Source organism: Triticum aestivum, chromosome 6B (assembly GCF_018294505.1).
Source record: "Triticum aestivum cultivar Chinese Spring chromosome 6B, IWGSC CS RefSeq v2.1, whole genome shotgun sequence".
Taxonomy (NCBI): domain Eukaryota; kingdom Viridiplantae; phylum Streptophyta; class Magnoliopsida; order Poales; family Poaceae; genus Triticum; species Triticum aestivum.
In genome coordinates this window covers 489364429-489384628 of record NC_057810.1, presented here as the reverse complement: position 1 = coordinate 489384628, position 20200 = coordinate 489364429, and the positions used below count along the sequence as shown (strand labels likewise).

At 51.0% G+C, this 20200-nt stretch overlaps 1 pseudogene; it reads right to left on the bottom strand.

Moving 5' to 3' along the window:
• LOC123139283 (uncharacterized) overlaps positions 1-20200 on the bottom strand; it is a 123625-nt pseudogene that overhangs the window by 92889 nt on the left and 10536 nt on the right.

The window sequence follows — 20200 nt, the reverse complement described above, 5'->3', positions numbered from 1 at the left end:
GCCGGACTCCAAGACTATGAAGATACAAGATTGAAGACTTCGTCCCGTCTCCGGATGGGACTTTCCTTGGCGTGGAAGGCAAGCTTGGCGATACGGATATGTAGATCTCCTACCTTTGTAACCAACTTTGTGTAACCCTAGCCCTCTCTGGTGTCTATATAAACCGGATGGCCTTAGTCCATAGGACGAACAACAATCATACCATAGGCTAGCTTCTAGGGTTTAGCCTCCTTGATCTCGTGGTAGATCTACTCTTGTAACCCACATCATCAATATTAATCAAGCAGGACGTAGGGTTTTACCTCCATCAAGAGGGCCCGAACCTGGGTAAAAACATCGTGTCCCTCGTCTCTTGTTACCATCCGCCTAGACGCACAGTTCAGGACCCCCTACCCGAGATCCGCCGGTTTTGACACCGACATTGGTGCTTTCATTGAGAGTTCCTCTGTGCCGTCGCGATCAGGAAGGATGCCTTCTCCCGTCTTTAAAGATGGCACCATCGTCAAGAGAGCTTTGGCCGTCGGCCAAACTGTCTGGCTAGGTGGTTTTCTTATGACCGCCTGTTCGGCCACCGCTCCGACGATGACCTCTCAGGTCATCAAAAGCGATCTTCACGTCATCCCGGAATTCGCCGAGCAGTTAGATCCGATTGAGCTCTCCTCCGTAAACGAGCTCTTGGATCGCATCACCGCCCTGGGAGTCACTACAGACTACGATCAGATTGGGCTTAAACCCGATCTGAGAGAGATTAACTCTCCTCAGGCCACCCACCACATTGTCGTGGTAGAGGAACAATGCGGCAACCCTTCTTCTACGTTGAAAACCAACTATGTCCGGATTCCCGATCCCTCCAAGCCGGATTCCCGCGAAGGGACGGACTCTAATCAAATACTGAACTTAGAGTCAGGCATCGGACTAGATTCATTGGAAAGCATCCAGCAAGTCAAGCTTCCAAATCCGGAAACTTCTTGGCCTTTGAGCCTCAGATCGGGCAGGGTTCCGAACTTGATTCCACCCGCCCACCCAAACATAAGCGATCTATCTCGAATATGGCAAGAGCCCGATGAAACAGTACATCATTACTGGGCCAGATTCCTCCCGGTTATGAACAGGATAAAGGACTGCTGCGAAGAAAGCGCGATTTCAATTTTCGGCAACAATTGCACGGACAAGGGAATCATGAACGCCATAAGTCGTCGCGAAGTTACACGCTTCATCGACCTAGCGACTATCGTACAAAAATAATGTGCGGTAGAGAGTGCCAGGAACACCGAAACTAGGTTTTGGGACAGTCCGGCCTTGACCACAACCCTAGTCCGAAGTAAAAGGGTGCGCCATACTCAAGCACCCGGGTTAAAAACCAAAAAGCAAAGACCCCCCTAAAGGGCATGGAACCGTACTAGAGGGCTGGCTCAACGGAACCTGCAAAATCCATAGTACGGAGGGCGCCACTCCAACACACAGCCTTCGAGCATGTTGGATACTACGGCAGGTGGCCAAAAGTGGCGAAGGCTTTTTAGCCCCGGGCAAACAGCCCAGCAGTACCGGTACGGTATTAACAGTCTTCGAGACTTTTGCATCAAATAACATGCGAAAACGAAAAATCCGCGGCCTCGCCGAAGTCTACCAAGTAGCAACAGCAAATCCATGGAGTGACATGGCTATCACCTTCAACGCCAGCGACGAACCTAAATTCGAAACAGCTAGAGCACCAGCCGCATTGGTCCTCAGTCCGATAGTGGACGGCTTTCGCCTTACCAAGGTACTCATGGATGGCGGCAGCGGATTAAACCTCATCTACAAGGAAACCTTTCAAAAAATGGATATTGACTGGAGCCGCATCGAGCGAAGCAGCACAACCTTCATAGGGATAGTCCCTAGTCGAGAAGTACGTTGCACAGGAAAAATCACACTAGATGTAGTGTTCGGCTCACTGGACAATTACAGGTCCGAGGAGGTCACGTTCCAAGTGGCCCCATTCGGCAGCGGATATCACGCTTTGTTAGGGCGAGAGGCATTCACAATATTCCAAGCTATACCCCACTATGGGTACATGAAGCTCAAAATGCCCGGACCCAATGGGATAATCACTCTTGCCAGTGATCCAGATACAGCACTCCGCGCTGAAAATGAGACAGCCGCACTGGCCCTAGAGGCATTGTGCGAAGCCCTAGCGGCAGAGGAACTAACTACGCTGCGCTCCATGGTGGATAGGGACGATGTGATACTCGATAAGAGGTCCAAGTCCACCTCTTTTAAACCAGCAGACGAAATAGTCAAATTTCAGGTCCATCCAATGGACCCCACAAAGACGGCCTCCATTGGGGCACAATTAAGTCCTGATGTTGAAGCCGCACTACGAGAATTCCTTCGGGAAAATTGGGACATTTTTGCCTGACACCCTTCAGACATGCCAGGAATCCCACCCAGGCAGGCAGAGCACAGCCTAAACATCCTAAAAGGATTCAAGCCGGTCAAACAAGCTCTTCGGCGATTTTCCGAACCCAAAAGACAGGCAATGGGAGAAGAGCTAGCCAAACTCTTAGAAGCTGGATTCATCAGAGATATAAAACATCCGGACTGGCTAGCCAATCTAGTAATGGTACCAAAAAAGGACAAATCCTGGCGCCTCTGCGTCGATTTTAAAGACCTTAACAAGGCCTGTCCAAAGGACCCTTTCCCCCTCCCTCGCATCGACCAAATCATCGATGCTACCGCAGGGCACGATTCATTGTGCTTCCTCGACGCATACTCCGGATACCATCAAATCAAGATGGCAGAGAAAGACCAGGCCGCAACGGCATTCATTACTCCATATGGGCCATTCTGCTTCAACACAATGCCCTTCGGACTCAAAAACGCCGGCGCAACATATCAGCGCATGATTCAAACATGTCTGGCTACCCAGATAGGCAAAACAGTAGAGGCATACGTAGACGATGTGGTCGTCAAGACCAAACACGTCGAAACTCTAGTAGAAGACTTGAGGGTGACATTCGACAACCTCCGAGCATATGACATTAAGCTCAATCCGAAAAAATGCGTCTTCGGCGTACCAGCCGGAAAGCTCTTGGGCTTCATCGTATTCGGTAGAGGAATTGAAGCAAACCCGGCCAAAATCCGAGCTCTGTCACAATTGGATATTCCAAAAGACCTCCAGCAAATACAAAAACTAACCGGATGCGTAGCGGCCTTAAGTCGCTTCATCTCCCGTTTGGGAGAAAAGGCTCTGCCCCTCTACCGCCTCCTCCGGCGCACCGAACATTTCGAATGGACGGATGCTGCCACAACCGGACTCGAAGAAATAAAGGCCATACTGGCAACAAATCCGGTCCTGGCCGCGCCCAACCTGGGCGAACCTATGTTATTATATATCGCAGCAACACATCAAGTCGTCAGCGCGGTACTCGTCGTCGAGCGAGAGACAGAAGGGCACAGATTTCCTCTTCAAAAACCAGTGTACTACGTATCCACTGTTCTAACTCCATGCAAGTCCCGGTACCCACATTATCAAAAGATAGCATATGCGGTGTTCATGGCATCCCAGAAGCTGCGACACTACTTTCAAGAGTGTTCCATAACGGTGGCCTCCGAAGTACCTCTCAACAATATTATAAACAATCGCGACGCAACGGGCAGGATTGCAAAATGGGCTATTGAGCTCTTACCATTTGACATAACCTATAAACCACAGCGAGCTATAAAGTCGCAGGTTCTGGCCGACTTCGTCGCCGAATGGACCGAAGCCGAACTCCCTAAAGAGTACGGCGCATACTCCAATTGGATCATGCATTTCGACGGATCCAAAATGTTGGCTGGCTTGGGGGCTGGCGTCGTCCTGACGTCCCCAACTGGAGACACAATCCAATACGTGCTTCAAATAATGTACATGGACTCCAATAACGCAGCCGAATACGAGGCCCTTCTACATGGCCTCCGGATGGCAATCTCCATGGGCATTCAATGCCTAGAGGTGCGCGGGGATTCAAACCTTGCAATATCCCAAGTAAATGGAGACTTTGATGCCAAAGATGCAAAAATGGAAGCTTACCGCAACGCCGTCCTAAAAATGTCAGCTCGGTTCGAAGGACTCGAATTCCACCATGTAGCCCGGGATAATAACCAGGCAGCAGACGTGTTAGCACGCATAGGCGCGAAACGAGACGCCGTCCCTCCAAACATCTTCCTGGAACGGCTCTTCAAGCCATCCGTGTTACGGGAAGAGGAGTCCGAAAATAACAATCCGGAGCCAGCTGCATCACCGAACTCAGACCATTCTGACACAATCGGCGGCTCAGCCAACGAAATAACACCTTCAGCTCACGAAATAATGGCAATAATTGCCCCGTGTACAGAACCATTCCTAGCCTACTTAATTCGGCAGGAACTTCCCGAAGACCAAAATGAGGCCTGCTGCATAGTTCGGTGATCTAAAGCCTACAAGGTCCATGAGGGAGAACTTTATAAGAAAAGCACAACCGGAGTCCTTCAAAGGTGTATCTCCGAAGAGGAGGGGCGGAATCTCCTGGGTGAAATTCACGCCGGACTCGGCGGGCACCACGCTGCAGCCCGGACACTCATAGGCAAGGCCTTCCGTACAAGATTTTATTGGCCGACAGCCCGGGCAGATGCTCAGGACTTAGTCCAACGATGCGTCGGTTGCCAGCTCTTTGCTAATCAGAGCCACATGCCACCCACCGCCCTCAAAACTATACCCATTACCTGGCTGTTCACGGTCTGGGGGCTTGACATGGTTGGACCCCTTAAAGGGGGAACCCACAAGCACAAATACTTATTGGTCATGGTGGACAAATTCACCAAATGGATTAAGGCCAAGCCGGTTAAAACGGCAGAATCCGGACCGGTGATAGACTTCCTATCCGAGGTAGTACACTGTTTTGGCGTCCCCCACAACATCATCACTGATAACGGCACAAACTTCACTGCCGACGAGGTTAAACTCTGGTGCAAAAACATGGGCATCAAGCTCGATTACGCTTCAGTCTATCACCCCCAAACTAACGGTCAAGTCAAGCGAGCAAATGGTCTAATCATGAGCGGCATCAAACCCAGACTAGTGCGGTCCCTCAAGGAATCTAACACGCACTGGGTAGAGGAGCTCGACTCTGTACTCTGGGGGCTGCGGACCATGCCAAACCAAACTACTGGATTCACACCATTTTTCATGGTGGATGGCGCAGAGGCAGTTCTGCCTTGCGATATAATTCATGACTCACCTCGTGTGCGCATGTACGAAGAAAGAGAAGCCGAGTTGGATCGGCAGCACAGTTTGGACGCCTTAGAGGAGGAGCGGGACATGGCAAAGGCTCGTTCCGCATTCTATTAGCAGCAGGCTCGAAGATATCAAAGCAGAGAAGTACGGGCCAAAACTTACAACGTCGGCGAACTCGTTCTACGCCTGCCGGACAAGAAAAAGGACAAACTTAAGCCCAAGTGGGAAGGTCCCTTCATCATCGACCAAGTCCTGACCGGCGGAGCATACCGTCTACGTAAAGCATCTGACAACCGACTTGAGCCGAACCCATGGAACACAGCCCGTCTCCGAAGATTCTACGCCTAAACACCGGACTCAGAGTTTGTCTCACTCCCCCGTCCACCTTTTTATATTTTTTACTGTCTCTTGTCCCCCTCCTTCTTCCCACTTTTTTTTCAATACCTTTTATAGGCTGATTTGCGCTTTGTTCGCACACACTTGATGTGCTCCTAGCACTCATTATACCTGGGGGCTTTTTTACCAGAAGCTTATTAATATGGGCTTCACGCCCAATACATGTGTCATACTTCCGCATGTACCTTTTATTCACCATTATATGCATCGATATGACTTAAGTTTTGGCCAAGCTGGGTTGCCTAGCTCCTGTGCTTACCCCTACGTTCCCGATTGTTCGGCTAGGAGGTAAAGGGAGCACCTCTGCGATTGTTACTGCCGGTTCAGCCGGATGTGTACCTCAGACTGGGTGAAGCCGAAAGCTAGCGTTCTTAAGAGAATATTCGGTCGGTGACTTGAAAGATGATTTATTACTTACTTATTTAGAAGCCCCCAGATGCTTTTTCTGCTATTTTCGCAGTCCGACATTGCACCTTAGGGCATGCCTCCCAGGGAAAGGAACCCTTAACGGAACTATTCTCATTGGAAGATGTTTCTTACTAACCATGTAATATAACATAACTAGTTGGGCACTTGTCTGATAAAGCAATTATGACCCCGACGCCTTGTCTCCATGCATGCCCCAGTTCTTTTATAACCGTAGGGGTATTCAGACACACTCCGGACTGTTGGGTCCCGAGGTTGAAGCGAAACGGTCCGCAAAGACAAACGATCTACAATCCGGCTAGAAGGCATCTTACATGTCATTTCAAATTACATCGTCAAACCGACTGATTATACTCCTCCTCAATCACATCTAACAGGCTGTCTAATTTACAGTCCTGTTGGGAATATTTCGCGGCTAGTTCTACTTGGCCATACATCAAGCTCACAGGGATCTCCTTCCCATCAGGCCCCGCAGGTCCGACCTCGGCCATGTGGTTTGGGTCAGCCTTCGGGTAGCGCGTCTTCACCATGGCCCAGGCCTCCCTGGCGCCCTGATGGCAGGCCGATATCTTCCACAAATGGAGGCGTCGCCGTGCTCCCTGGAGCTTCTCAGCAAGCTCACCAAGGCCCTCGGGTAGGGAGACGGATGGCCATAAAGCCTGAACGACGCCACTCATCGCCTGCCGAACACGTTCGAACAATTGCACCAACTCGGGAAGTTGGTCACCTGTTAACCCAGGCATTTCCTCCGCAGGGCAACCTGTGAGCACACCTAAAGACATATTTCTGTCAAACGACTTCCTCGCTGAATTCTTCTTTTCAAAGGAATTTGCTCAAGCACTTACTATAAATGCCGCGACGAAGTCGCTGATTCTCCTTCAAGGAGCCAGACAGCTGGGCCCGAACACCTTTCAGCTCTTCTCCTAGCTGGGTGTGGGCATCTTGGAGCTTGTTTCTCTCCTGCTGCACCTTCATAAGCACCCTCTCGCCAGCCTTTAGCTGACGCAGTAGCTGTTACTTGTTCGGATCTAGTCCGGCGCCCTCTGCAATATTATTGTCAGATTCACGCCGCACTTTGTTAATTAATTATCTTTTCAAAGTACGTCTTACCAGCGGGGGTCTCTGTGGCTCCCCCTGTGGCGGCCAGTGCGGCCTCAAGTTGGGCCTTGCACTCTTGGAGCTCCTGGGACAGATGGGTATTCTTCTCCGTAAGATCCTGCATAAAAATTGATCCTTAAATCAGTTATTTTAACCATTTTAAGTCTCGGGGGCTACTAGCATATATAACTATTAAAATTACTTACACGTATGTCTTTCACATACTGCTCCGTGGCTCTGGTTAACCCATCTTGAGTGGCACGGAGGTGCGCGTTTCCCGCATCAAAGGCATTTAACGCCTCCGGGGAGAAACACGCGTCACGAAGAACTGTCCGGCGACGCCTGTTATTCATGGTGCTCTCCACCTCAGACCGGGTGGCGGACAGCCTGTCGGCATCCTCCATTGGGGGAGCGTCCGACTCATGCCTTGTATTCGCCTCCCCTTCCGGGCCATGCGTTGGAGCATGGCTGGCGGAGGCTTGATTGGCAACCTCTCCGGACACTGTCCAGCGAGTGCTCTTTCTGGAAAAGTTATGAGCATTAATATACCTCCGGGGAATCCTTCCCTTAAAAAATAGCAGTGCTCCATACCGTTGCGGCGACGTTTCAGTTTGCGTTGCACTCCTCTTCCGCCTGCTGGGCCGGACTGACCCTTGTCGGCCAATCGCCGCGGGCTCGACTTCCTGCAGTAAAGGCGCTTCCTGTCGAACACCATTGGTGCACGGTGGTCAGAACTAAGCATTAAAGAAGTAACGGCGCCAGGACTTTGGTCGTACTCACCGGGGAAGTCGGACACAAACCGGGGTAGTCAGCCATAATGGCGACTAAAGTATTATCTATGCTGAGCTGGTGGTACACCCCGTCGATCAGTTCCACCGCTAAGTCTGGATCCTCTTCGGAGGCTGGATCAAGGGACCTTTCTGGGTCTTCGGGTTGTGGGGCTGGGCTTTTTATGCCCTCCACATCCCGACGCAGTTCCTGTGTCAAAATCATACAATAAGACAATTGCCTTTAAAGGCACGGTTCAGATATGCATGCGACCGCTTACCCAGCTCTGAGGGTTGTTCATGGAAAATCCGTTCAGAGGATTCGTGCGGAGGAAGTCCTCCTTCTCCCCCTTGTACAAGCCGGACAGGATCTTCACCAGATCGTCGGCTGAGCCAGGTCCCTTGCGGCCGTGACGGGTGGTGTCGTCGTCTTTGTTGAAGTCCCACATGGGGTGCCCCTATATTGGAGCGGCTGCACCCCACGCATAATGCATGTGACCATGACTCCGATCATGGTTAATCCGGAATGGGCTAGCAGCCGTATCCGGCCCATCAAGTAATGGACGCTACTATCATCTTCTCGTCGAGGGCTCCGTGGGCGCCAACTTAGGCGTTTCTCCAGGGGAGCGTTGCTGAACTCCGGAAGGCCAATCCGGACTGGATCCGGCAGCGGAGCGTCCTCCATATAAAACCACTCCGAAGGCCAATCTTCGGACGCCTTCTTCGGGGTCCCGGGCAGTTATCCGGTCCCGGCGATACGCCATATTTCGACTCCGCCCACTTGATATATCGACCCCTCGTGAGAGTGGGGTACGAGGCAGAACAACCTCTTCCACAACTCAAAATGGGGCTCAATGCTCAAGAACAGCTCACATAGAGCTACGAAGCCCGCGATGTGCAAAATGGAGGCAGGTGTAAGGTGATGAAGCTGGAGTCCGTAGAACTCCAGGAGCCCCCGGAGAAACGGATGTATAGGAAATCCGAGTCCCCTTATTAAGTAGGAGACGAAGCACACCCGCTCTCCTTTGGAGGGATTGGGGGCGCTCTCCGCCTGCTTCCCACATTTGTAGGTGGCCAGTCCGGCTCAAACCGGAACCATGAAGCCCGGGGGAAGATATCCCTCTGCTTGGAGCGTCACTAACTCGCTGTGCGGGACTGAGCATCTCCTCCAATCTCCTGGCTTAGGGTTTGGTGTCAGATGCGCCTCGATGAGTGCTTGCGGAAGGAGGATGATGTGATTTGGATCTGGATCCTCGCCTCTCTTATAGGCAGCTTATTTGCGCAGCTAGGGGGTAAAACATAAAAATACCCTGGCTTTTCGCATTCGTGCGACGCGTGGAAGAAGACCATTATTAGACGCGGAAGCCAAGGAGCGCAGCATTTATGAAGCAACCAGACACTATCCGGCAAACACATGGAGCATGAAGAAGAACCCGCCTTGCAAACACCGAAGACAACATACGCGCCGGATTCGTCGTTATTGAAGCCTGGTTCGGGGGCTACTGAGGGAGTCCCAGACTATGGGGTGTCCGGATAGCCGAACTATCATCATCGGCCGGACTCCAAGACTATGAAGGTACAAGATTGAAGACTTCGTCCCGTGTCCGGATGGGAGTTTCCTTGGCGTGGAAGGCAAGATTGGCGATACGGATATGTAGATCTCCTACCTTTGTAACCGACTCTGTGTAACCCTAGCCCTCTCCGGTGTCTATATAAACCGGATGGCCTTAGTCCATAGGACGAACAACAATCATACCATAGGCTAGCTTCTAGGGTTTAGCCTCCTTGATCTCGTGGTAGATCTACTCTTGTAACCCACATCATCAATATTAATCAAGCAGGACGTAGGGTTTTACCTCCATCAAGAGGGCCCGAACCTGGGTAAAAACATCGTGTCCCTCGTCTCCTATTACCATTCGCCTAGACGCACAGTTCGGGACCCCCTACCCGAGATCCGCCGGTTTTCACACCGACAGGAGCTCTACGGAGAAACTATTTTGGTCGCAATACCTTGCGCCAGAATATCCGGTGCCCTTTAGCGATCAGCTAAAACAGCTGGTAAAACTGCATAGGGTGGCCGAACTAGCCATGAAGGATTTAATAACCTGGCTATGGCCTACCGAAGCTATGCCCAACAGCTACTTCGGGCTCGTGAAGCGGCTGGTCAATGCATGCCCCTGGCTTGATGCCATCAAGTGGTCGGTCTGCATCGAAGGCGCGCACATGGCCTTCGCCTGAGTCAAGATGCATTGGGTGAAGATGGACATCGTGAAGGTTGCGACCGAGGGACCGCCCGCGCGCAAGGAGCACCGCATGCCCGAGCTGTATTTTGACAGTGTCCTGGACGGATCCCGCCTTGTGGCGGAGCAATGCGCTAAGGATGTTATCTTTGAATGAATACATTCATGTTATCCTGTCATGTACTATGAAACAAGATCATTATGTAATATAGTGCTTGTTATTTAAAATTTTACCTCCTGTGCGGCCGTGTTGTTAAATCTGAGAGTTGGCCAGTCATCGGCTTCCGCCCCCCACGTAGGTAGTACGGGGGTGTTCGGGATAAATCGAAACACTCTTTACTCCAAAGTTTGGTCCTTAAAGGAGGTGTTTAGCGCAACAAACCAGGCAATCGGACTATATGGCTTTATCACCCTCACTTAGCCATGGGAGTTTGACAATAAAAATTTAGGCGCTACCCCTAGTATTCGTAAGTCCGAACTTGGGATGCTCTAAACACCTGATCGGATAAAACTGATTCATCACATAATGCGGAAAAAATCGCAAAAGATTTGAAACCACTCAAACAGCTGACCGGCTCACGCCGCATCATGACAGTCAAATTTCGGCTTTCTCTACTGAGGTGCTCATCCGGATGAACCAGGACGCAATCGTAGTAGTTCTCCCTTTACTACCCTAGCCGATATAGTGGAATGTAAGGTAGTATGCACAGGAGCCGGGCAACCCAACTATTGACCAAAGACATGACTCGGAGCCAATGCATATAATGTTATAAGTTCGGGGTGCCGAACTATACTGTAAAAAAGTGCTCGGACTTTGTTGCCGTATTACGGGGCGTAATGAAGCCCCTAGCCAATTAAGGCGTATCAAAGTGTACGGGTGCAATTGATAACAATAAAAAAGAAAAAATAAGCAATAGGCTAATGCCACAGAGTTTGGGCTATTTTCCATTATATTTTGATTAATACATTAATGTGTATTTGTACAACTAGTGCGATAAGCAACAGGGCTATTTAACATGCCACAACCAAGGGAGAGCTGCATGTGGGTTCTTAAAAACAGGCATAACGATCGTTTAAAGAGACCACGTGGAAATTCCCTTATACGTCAATGCTTCTTGTGGTCTTCGTGTATTTGTCCCTTGATAGGTCCAACAATCAGGCCAAAAGAAACCTGAAAATAAAAAGGAAAAGTGAAAGTATGTGGGTCTAGGACAGGTTGAGCCATACTATGGACCACGATCTAGCTGTGCCTCCATCTATGCCAATGGTATTTTGAGTGCGTAGTTATGTACGCGTGGTACAAATGACGCAGTTTGATCGGGACTGGGACGGAGGCTGAATTGCTAGTCAAGCTCTTGACGAGATGGACTGTCCTGCTGCAGAGTAGTCCAGACTCGTTTGACAGTGTCCGGGAGCTTGGCCACCGAATTAAGGTTCTGCCTAAAAAGGCTGCTCTGTGCTTCTGCTGCAAGGGCAGCGGTGTGCTCCTCAGTACAGAGGGAGCGTTCCATGTTTCCATTAACTGTTATGACACTGCATGGTCCGGGCATCCTGAGCTTGAGATAAGCATAGTGTGGCACCGCATTGAATCGAGTGAATGCCTTTCATCCGAGCAGTGCGTGATAGCCGCTGCGGAAGGGGACGATATCAAAGATCAACTCTTCGCTTCGGAAGTTGTCCGGGGATCCGAAGACCACCTTGTCGGTGTCAAAACCGGTGGATCTCGGGTAGGGGGTCCTGAACTGTGCGTCTAAGGTTGATGGTAACAGGAGGCGGGGGACACGATGTTTACCCATGTTCGGGCCCTCTCTATGGAGGTAATACCCTACTTCCTGCTAGATTGATCTTGATGAATATGAGTATTAGAAGAGTTGATTTACCACGAGATCGTAATGGCTAAACCCTAGAAGTCTAGCCTATGAGGTTGTGATTGATGTGTCTCTCCCTAGAAGTCTAAACCCTCTGGTTTATATAGATACCGGGGGGGACTAGGGTTGTACAAAGTCGGTTACAGAGGAAGGAATCTACATATCCGAATCGCCAAGCTTGCCTTCCACACCAAGGAGATCCCCATCCGGACACGGGACGAAGTCTTCTATCTTGTATCTTCATAGCCCAACAGTCCGGACCAAGCATATAGTCCAGCTGTCCGAGGACCCCTTAGTCCAGGACTTCCTCAGTATCCCCTAACCCAGGCTTCAATGACAATGAGTCCGGCGCGCATATTGTCTTCGTCATTGCAACGCGGGTTCCTTCTCCGAATACTCCAACATAGTCTTCCGAACACAGGAAATGTGTCCGGCTCTGCAAAACAAGTACCACACACAACCGTATAGAGTATAATATTTCACGATTCTAATCCGCTGACAACTTTTGGTAGCGTGACATCATGCCACTGCCCAGTCATTATTCGAACCGTTTTTTAGCCTACCGCCCCGTATTTCAAGGTGCGGTTTCACTGGCACGTCTTGTCAAAGCAGAGATCATGTCCCCTTATCACGGGATTCTCATAAATACGGGCATGGGTAACCCAACTGTATCATCTGCATGGTGCTTGGGGAATAGGCAGATTTTAAGGCGAGCAGGGAGGCGCATAACTTTCACTGCCTTTATAAGGGGATAAGGATTCATCCTCATTCACCCACGCCTTCTCCTTCCTCTGCCCATCCATTCTCAAGCTCCAGCACCCAAGTTCTTGCCTTCTCTGCCCAAAAAAGCACTCCAAACATGTCTGGATCAGGGGTTGGAGGCAAGTGGATGGCCTCTTCTGTCAAGAAGAAGGACATCAAGGGGCTCCGGGAGGCCGGTTACCTGGCCAAGGAAATCGTTCATCGACTTCCGGCTAAGGGATAGATCGTCCCTACCCTAGAGCCCCATGAGAGGGTTGTGTTCCTCACACACTTCGTCCGCGGGCTGGGATTCCCTCTCCACCCGTTTGTCTGCGGACTAATGTTTTACTATGGGCTGGACCTCCATGATTTGGCCCACAACTCTATCCTCAACATCTCGGCATTCATTGTCGTGTGCAAGGCCTTTCTCCGCATCCCACCTCACTTCGGCCTGTGGCTGAAGACCTTCAATGTGAAGCCCAAGGTGGTGAGCGTCCAACAAGCCGAGTGCGGGGGCGCCATGGTGGGCAAGATGCCCAATGTCACCTGGCCCGAGGGCTCCTTTGTGGAGACAGTGAAGTGGTGGCAGTCGGGATGGTTCTACATCACCAAGCCGCGTGACACCAACTAGGCGGCGGCCCCTGAATTCCGATCCGCAGTCCCGACGAGGCTCACCTCCTGGCAAGAGAAGGGCCTACCCTGGGGCTCTCCGAACGAGCTGACAGCGCTCTGGACGCGCGTCCAGCATATGATAATCAAGAAAGTCAAGCTCGTCGACGTGGTCCAGGTCATGCTCGTCCACCGGATTCTTCCATGCCAACGCCGGACTTGCCTCCTGTGGGAGGATGACCCGGCCAAGCACCAGACTCTATTAGAACTCTTCGGTACGACGCACGAAGATATATGGAAGGTGATCTTCAAGGCTAACGAGGTGTCGCCGGCCACGGACGAGGATCGTGGGCACGACCTAACCCATCCTGCAAATCCGGTAAGCCCTTTCATGTTTTCAAGGTGTTCCCTTTACTCGCGCATGAGAGGAAGGCATCTAAGTCTCTCTATCGATTATTTCAGGATTGGACAGAGATGGCGGAACAGATTGACTGTCCGGCCCCACTGCCCGAAGGCCCAGAGATCCCGCTCCTGATGAAGATGCTGATTTCGGCGCCTTACAAGGTGCCGGAGAAGAAGGCCAAGAAGAAGGCAAAGGGGACCAGAAGTGGTCTCCGCCATAGGGGTACTCCGGACGTGACATCCGAAGACGCCGAGGCCGCTCCTCCGCCGAAGACGATGAAGAAGAGGAGGAAGAGGAAGAAATCCACTCCCCTTCCGCAGGAAAAAAAAGAGAAAAGGACGCCCCCCATGCATCCGGAGGCCGGTGCGTCCAAGAAAGGGAAGGCTTCCTTTTTGGATAGCTCCACAGCAGCCACCAACAGGAGCTGGGAGTGGCTGCCCAGGGAGAAGCCCCTGGCCGACTCGTAAATGTCCGGAAACGTACTCGTATCTGGATTCTTTACTCTATTATTTTAACATGCTTACATTATGCACTTGCAGTCTGGCTCAGTCTCGCCTTGATCGGTCCTCATCAGAGGATTTGCTGGACCCAGCGGTGATGAACAGCGAGACCCTTCCGTCGGCTACCTCTCCCCGGGACCTAGATGGCGCCGAAGCATCATCCCGAAGGATCCCCGTCCTGGGATGGAATCTGGTGGCCGTACAGGAGGTGCCATAGGGTGAAGCCTCGGCTGCTGAACACATGGGGGTGCAGACCCCTATGGACACTGACGATGGGGCCGCATTCAATTTGGCCCTCATCCGAATACAATTCCGGAGACCCCTAAAGTTCTGGAATCAGGCGAGCAACCCCCTTCAAAGGGAAGGGGCACGCCTATGACGCCAGTGACCTCTGTCCAACCAGAGGCACCGGACAAGTTGCTGGAAGCGCTGAAAGGCGCTTCCATGGTTGATGAACACCGTACCCTAATGGGTGCGGAGATTGGGAAGGTCCAGGCAGCGAAAAGTGGATTGACCGAAGCCTGCACTAGCCTTCTAACAGGCTTTGAGGTAAGTAATATAAGTATAAAAGAATATCACAGTGTACACAGTAGCCCCTGATGCTCTGTGCGGTGTTCGGAAAGAAAAGCCGAACAGAGGATCAAAATAATTTTTGCAGGAGTCTAACATAATATGTCTATGATAATAAGCAGGCATCGCTACTAGTTGCTGCTGCTCATACTGTGGAGGTCCCCGGACTAAAGCAAAACCTGGAGTGGGCCAAGGAAGAGCTCGGCCTCGTGAGGAAGCAGATTGAAGAAAGCAAAGGTATGTAGTAACCTGCGTGTATAGTCAGGAAGGATGAAAGGTTCGTGCTGACTAAAGTGTCATGAACTTCATTAGGGGCCACGACCAAGGTGGCGGCACTCAAGAAGGCATTGGCCGATGCTAAGGACAGAGCGGCCAAGGAATGCGCCGCGCGCGAGAAGCAGGAGGCTCGGGTCAGCGAGGTCCAGCAAGAGCTCCAGGATGTCGTCAAGAAGTACGAGTCCTTGGAGCATGATTATAAGACTCGAGAGTCTAAACTTGCCAAGGCCCGCCAGAGCGCACAAGATGCCCGGGCCGAAGCCTAGAGCACCCTCCAGGGAATCTAGTTGGCCAAGAAGATCGTGGTGGGTAAGGCTTTCATTATGCAAAGCAAGTATGTGAAGGATACATTCCTTTTACTTACCCGAATTTGGAGCTCTCCAGGGGCGTTCACGGATTTGCCGCGCAGCATATCAGATGCTGCTGAGTTTTATCGAGCCGAAGAAGGGATCTCTATGGAGAAGCTGTTCTAGTCGCAATACTGTGGGCCAGAACATCTGGTGCCCTTTAGAGACTAGTTGAAACAACTGGTCGAACTGCACAAGGCAGCCGAACTAGCCATGAAGGACCTAATAGTCCGGCTATGGCCTGCCGAGCCCATGCCCAACAGCTACTTCGGACTCGTAAAGCGGCTTGTGAGTGCCTGCCCACAGCTTGAAGTTATAAAGCGGTCGGTCTACATTGAAGGTGCACGGATGGCCTTTGCCCACGCCAAGATGCACTGGGCGAAGATGGATGCCACGAAGCTGGTGACCGATGGGCCGCCTGAGGGCAAGGAGCACCGCTGACCTGAACTATATTTTGATAGTGTCCTGGAGGGATCCCGCCTTGTGGCGGAGCAGTGTGCCAAGGATATTATATTCCCATGAAAATATTCATGTTATCCTATCTTGTAATATAAAACAAGTTCTTTATGTAATATAATGCTTGCTTGTTTTAAAGTTTTACCTCCTGTGCGGCCGTTTATGAAATCTGAGAGTTGGCCAGTCGTCGGCTTCTGCCCCCATGTAGATAGTATGGGGGTGTTCAGGATAAGTATAAACACTCTTTACTCCAACTTTTGGTCCTTAAAGGAGGTGTTTAACGCAACGACCAAGGCAATCGGACTATATGACTTTATCACCCTCACTTAGCCATAGGAGTTTAACAATGAAAATTTTGGCGAAGCCCCTGGTATTCGGAAGACCGAAGCTGGGGCGCTATACACGCCTAATCGGATAAGAACCAATTCCTCGCATAAAGCGGAAAAAATCTCTAAGGATTTGAAGACCTCTCAAACAGCGGACCAGCTCTCGCCGCATCATGACAGTCAGTTTTCGGCTTTCTCTACTGAGGTGCTCGTCCGGAAGAACCGGGACACAATCGCAATAGTTCTCCCTTTACTACCCTAGCTGATATAGCGAAACGTAAGGTAGTAAGCACAGGAGCCGGGCAACCCAACTATTGACCAAAGACATGATTCGGAGCCGATGCATATAATGCTATAAGTTTGGGGTGCCGAACTATACTACAAAAGTGTTCGGACTTTATTGCCTTATTGCGGGGCGCGATGAAGCCCCTGGCGAAGTAATGCGTACCAGAGCGTACGGGTGCAATAAAATATACAAAGACGAGGAAAAAATGAAGTAATAAGCTGACGCTGGGAATTATTTTCCATATTAATTTGATTAATACGTCGAGACGTACTTGTACAAGTAATGCGATAAGCAAGTAAGGCTATTTAATATGCCATGACCAAGAGTGGGCTGCATACGGGTATGTAAAACAGGTATAGCGATCATTAGCAGAGACCACCTGGGGATTCCCTTTGTACGTCAAAGCTCCTTGCATCCTTGGTGTATTCATCCCGTGATGGGTACGATTATCAGGTTATCAGAAAAAGCCTCAAGAAGAGAAAAACCTGAAATAACTAAAAAATAAACGGTGAAGGTATGTGGATCCAGGTGTGGTTGAGCCGCATTGTGGACCATGGTCTAGCTATGCCTCTATCCTTGCCCATGGTACTTTGAGTGTGTAGTAATGTACGCGTGGCACAAATTTCACCGCTTTATTGGGACTGGGACGGAGGCCGAATTGCTAGCTGAGCTCTGGACGAGCTGGACGGTCCCGCTACAGAGTAGTTCAGACTCGCCTGACGGTGTGTGGGGGCTTTACTGCCGAATTGAGGTTCTGCCTAAGAAGGCTACTCTGTACTTCTGCTGGAAGGGCCGCGGTGTGCTCCTCAGTATGCAGGGAGCGCTCCGTATTTCCATTGACTGTTATAACACCGCGAGGTCCGAGCATCTTGAGCTTGAGGTAGGCGTAGTGCGGTACCACATTGAATCGAGAAAATGCGGTTCGTCCGAGAGTGCATGATGGCCACTGCGGAAGGGGACGATATCAAAGATTAACTCTTCGCTTCGGAAATAATCTGGGGATCCGAAGACCACTTCCAGTGTGATTGAGCCCGTACAACAGGCCTCTACACCTGGTATGACACCTTTAAAGGTGGTTTTTGTGGGCTTGATCCTTGAGCGATCGATACCCATTTTGTGCACTGTATCCTGATAGAGCAGGTTCAGGCTGCTGCCACCATCCATGAGGACTCACGTGAGATGTAATCCTTCAATAATTGGGTCAAGGACCAGTGCGGCTGAACCGCCATGACAGATACTGGTTGGATGGTCCCTGCGATCGAAGGTGATCGGACAGGAGGACCATGGGTTAAATTTTGGGGCGACTGGCTCCATCGCGTAGACGTCCCAGAGTGCATGCTTGCGCTCCTTCTTGGGGATATGGGTGGCGTATATAATGTTCACCATTTTAACTTAGGGGGGAAATTTCTTCTGTCCCCCTGTGTTCGTTGGTCGGGATTCCTCGTCATCGTCCTTGCTTTGCAACCCTTTCTCCTTATTCTCGGCATTTAACTTGCCGTCCTGTTTGAAAACCCAACATTCCCTGTTGGTATGATTGGCTGGTTTATCCGGAGTGCCATGGATTTGGCATGATCGATCTAGTATGCAGTCCAGACCGGACGGGCCCGGTTGTTCCTTTTAAATGGCTTCTTCCGCTGACCAGACTTAGAGCCGCTGAATCCGGCGTTGACCGCCGTGTCTTCGGTACTATCACTGTTGTTTCGACGCTTATGTCTATTGCTTCGGGGCTTGCCATTGTTGTTTCTGGCTTCAGAAGTGCCAGGTTTGCTTTGTGTTGTTGTTGCTACGGGCTAGCCAGCTGTCTTCGCCCGCACAAAAGCGGGTCATGAGTGCCGTGAGGGCTGACATGGAATTCAGATTTACTGGCCCACATGTCTGGCCAGCCATTCATCGCGGATGGTGTGCTTAAAGGCCGCTAGGGCTTTGGCTTCCGGGCAATCGATGATCCGGTTCTTTTTAGTTAGGAACCGAGTCCAGAATTTCCTGGCTGACTCTCCGGGCTGTTGGATTATATGAGTTAGGTCATCGGCATCCGGAGGTCGTACATATGTGGCTTGGAAGTTGTCGAGGAAGGCGTCCTCCAATTCCTCCCAGCTGCCAATGGAGTTTTCGGGCAGACTGTTTAACTAGTATCTAGCTGGTCCCTTGAGTTTGAGCGGGAGGTATTTGATGGCGTGAAGATCATCACCGCAGGCCATATGAATGTGGAGAAGAAAATCCTCAATCCACACCGCGGGGTCTGTTGTGCCATCGTATGATTCGATGTTTACGGGTTTAAACCCTTTTGGGAAATCATGTCCCATTACTTTGTCAGTGAAGCAGAGGGGGTGTGCGGCGCCCCTATATCGGGCCAAGTCGTGACGTAGTTCGGATGGAGCTCGTCTGTGGTTTTCGGCCCGGACGTGGTTATGTTTCTCACGTTCCGCCAGATGGCCGTTGTCGCGCGTCGAGGCGCACCCCCGTGATCCATAGATTGATCTTGTTTGACCTGCTCCCTTTTCCAAATCGCGTTGCAGGTCATGTGTATATCCCCGAGCTGTTGTATTTCTGTTTGTTCAGCGAGGTAGTGCGGGCTGGTATTCAGCTTGAGGTGCCGCTTTGTCCCGGCCACGTGGTGGTCGGTCAGCCATATTGTACCTTGGTAGGACGGGCTCCAGCGCCTCGTTGTCAAACTGTGGTAACAGTTTGCGCTTCAGGTAGCTTTTGGTTGGGCGCTCGAGGCCATTTTCCTCGGCTTCCAGGATGTCAGTCCATCTTTCATTGAGCAGATTTTGATCAGCTTGAAGCTGCTGCTGCTTTTTTCAGGCTTCTTGCAGTGGCAATTAGCTGACGCTTAAAGTGTTCCTATTTGGCGGGCTCTTCATGCACGATGAAATCTTTGTCACCGAGGCTAACCTCGTCCTCAGAGAGCGGAAGGTAGTTGCTATCCTCTGAGTCTTCGTTCATGGCTTGTTCGCCAGGGCTGACTCGCCCATCATCCCATTCCTCCTGTTCGGAGGTTGGCTCAACGGGGTCTTCATTGTTTTCGGCACCGTCCGGAGTGTTGTCCTCTTCTATGACGGTGTTGCTATTTTTACACGGCGTGCCTTAGAGCGGCGCCACTGACGTTGCTGCTTCGGCTGTATCTCAGGAGGTTTGTCCTCGACTAGATTTTTATCGCCGCCGTTATTTTCTTTGGGTGTATCCACCAAGTATATGTCGTACAAGGAGGTGGCTATCCAACACCCTGTAGGCAGTGGTTCCTAATCGTCTCTGGCATCGTCGTCCGTACCGTCGATGTCTTCGGAGTCATATTCAAGCATGTCGGTTAAGTCGTCGATAGTGGCTATAAAGTGGGTGGTGGGTGGGGAACGAATTTCTCCATCATCCGCTTCCCATTTGAGCCGGACATAGTTCGGCCAAGAATCCCCTGACAGGGAGAGAGATTTCAATGAATTTAACACGTCGCCAAAAGGCGAGTGCTAGAAGATGTCCGCGGAGCTGAACTCCAAGACCGGGGCCCAATTAGGTTCAGTAGACGCGCATGCACGCGGTCCAGAATCGATGGCCGGAGACAAGTTCGGGGTTCCGGTGACACAAGCCCTGGTCGATGTTGAGTCTATGTGTGGCTCGAGCGCCGCCGAGTCTATGGCCTCTGTGGCGGGGTTAAGCTTCTCGT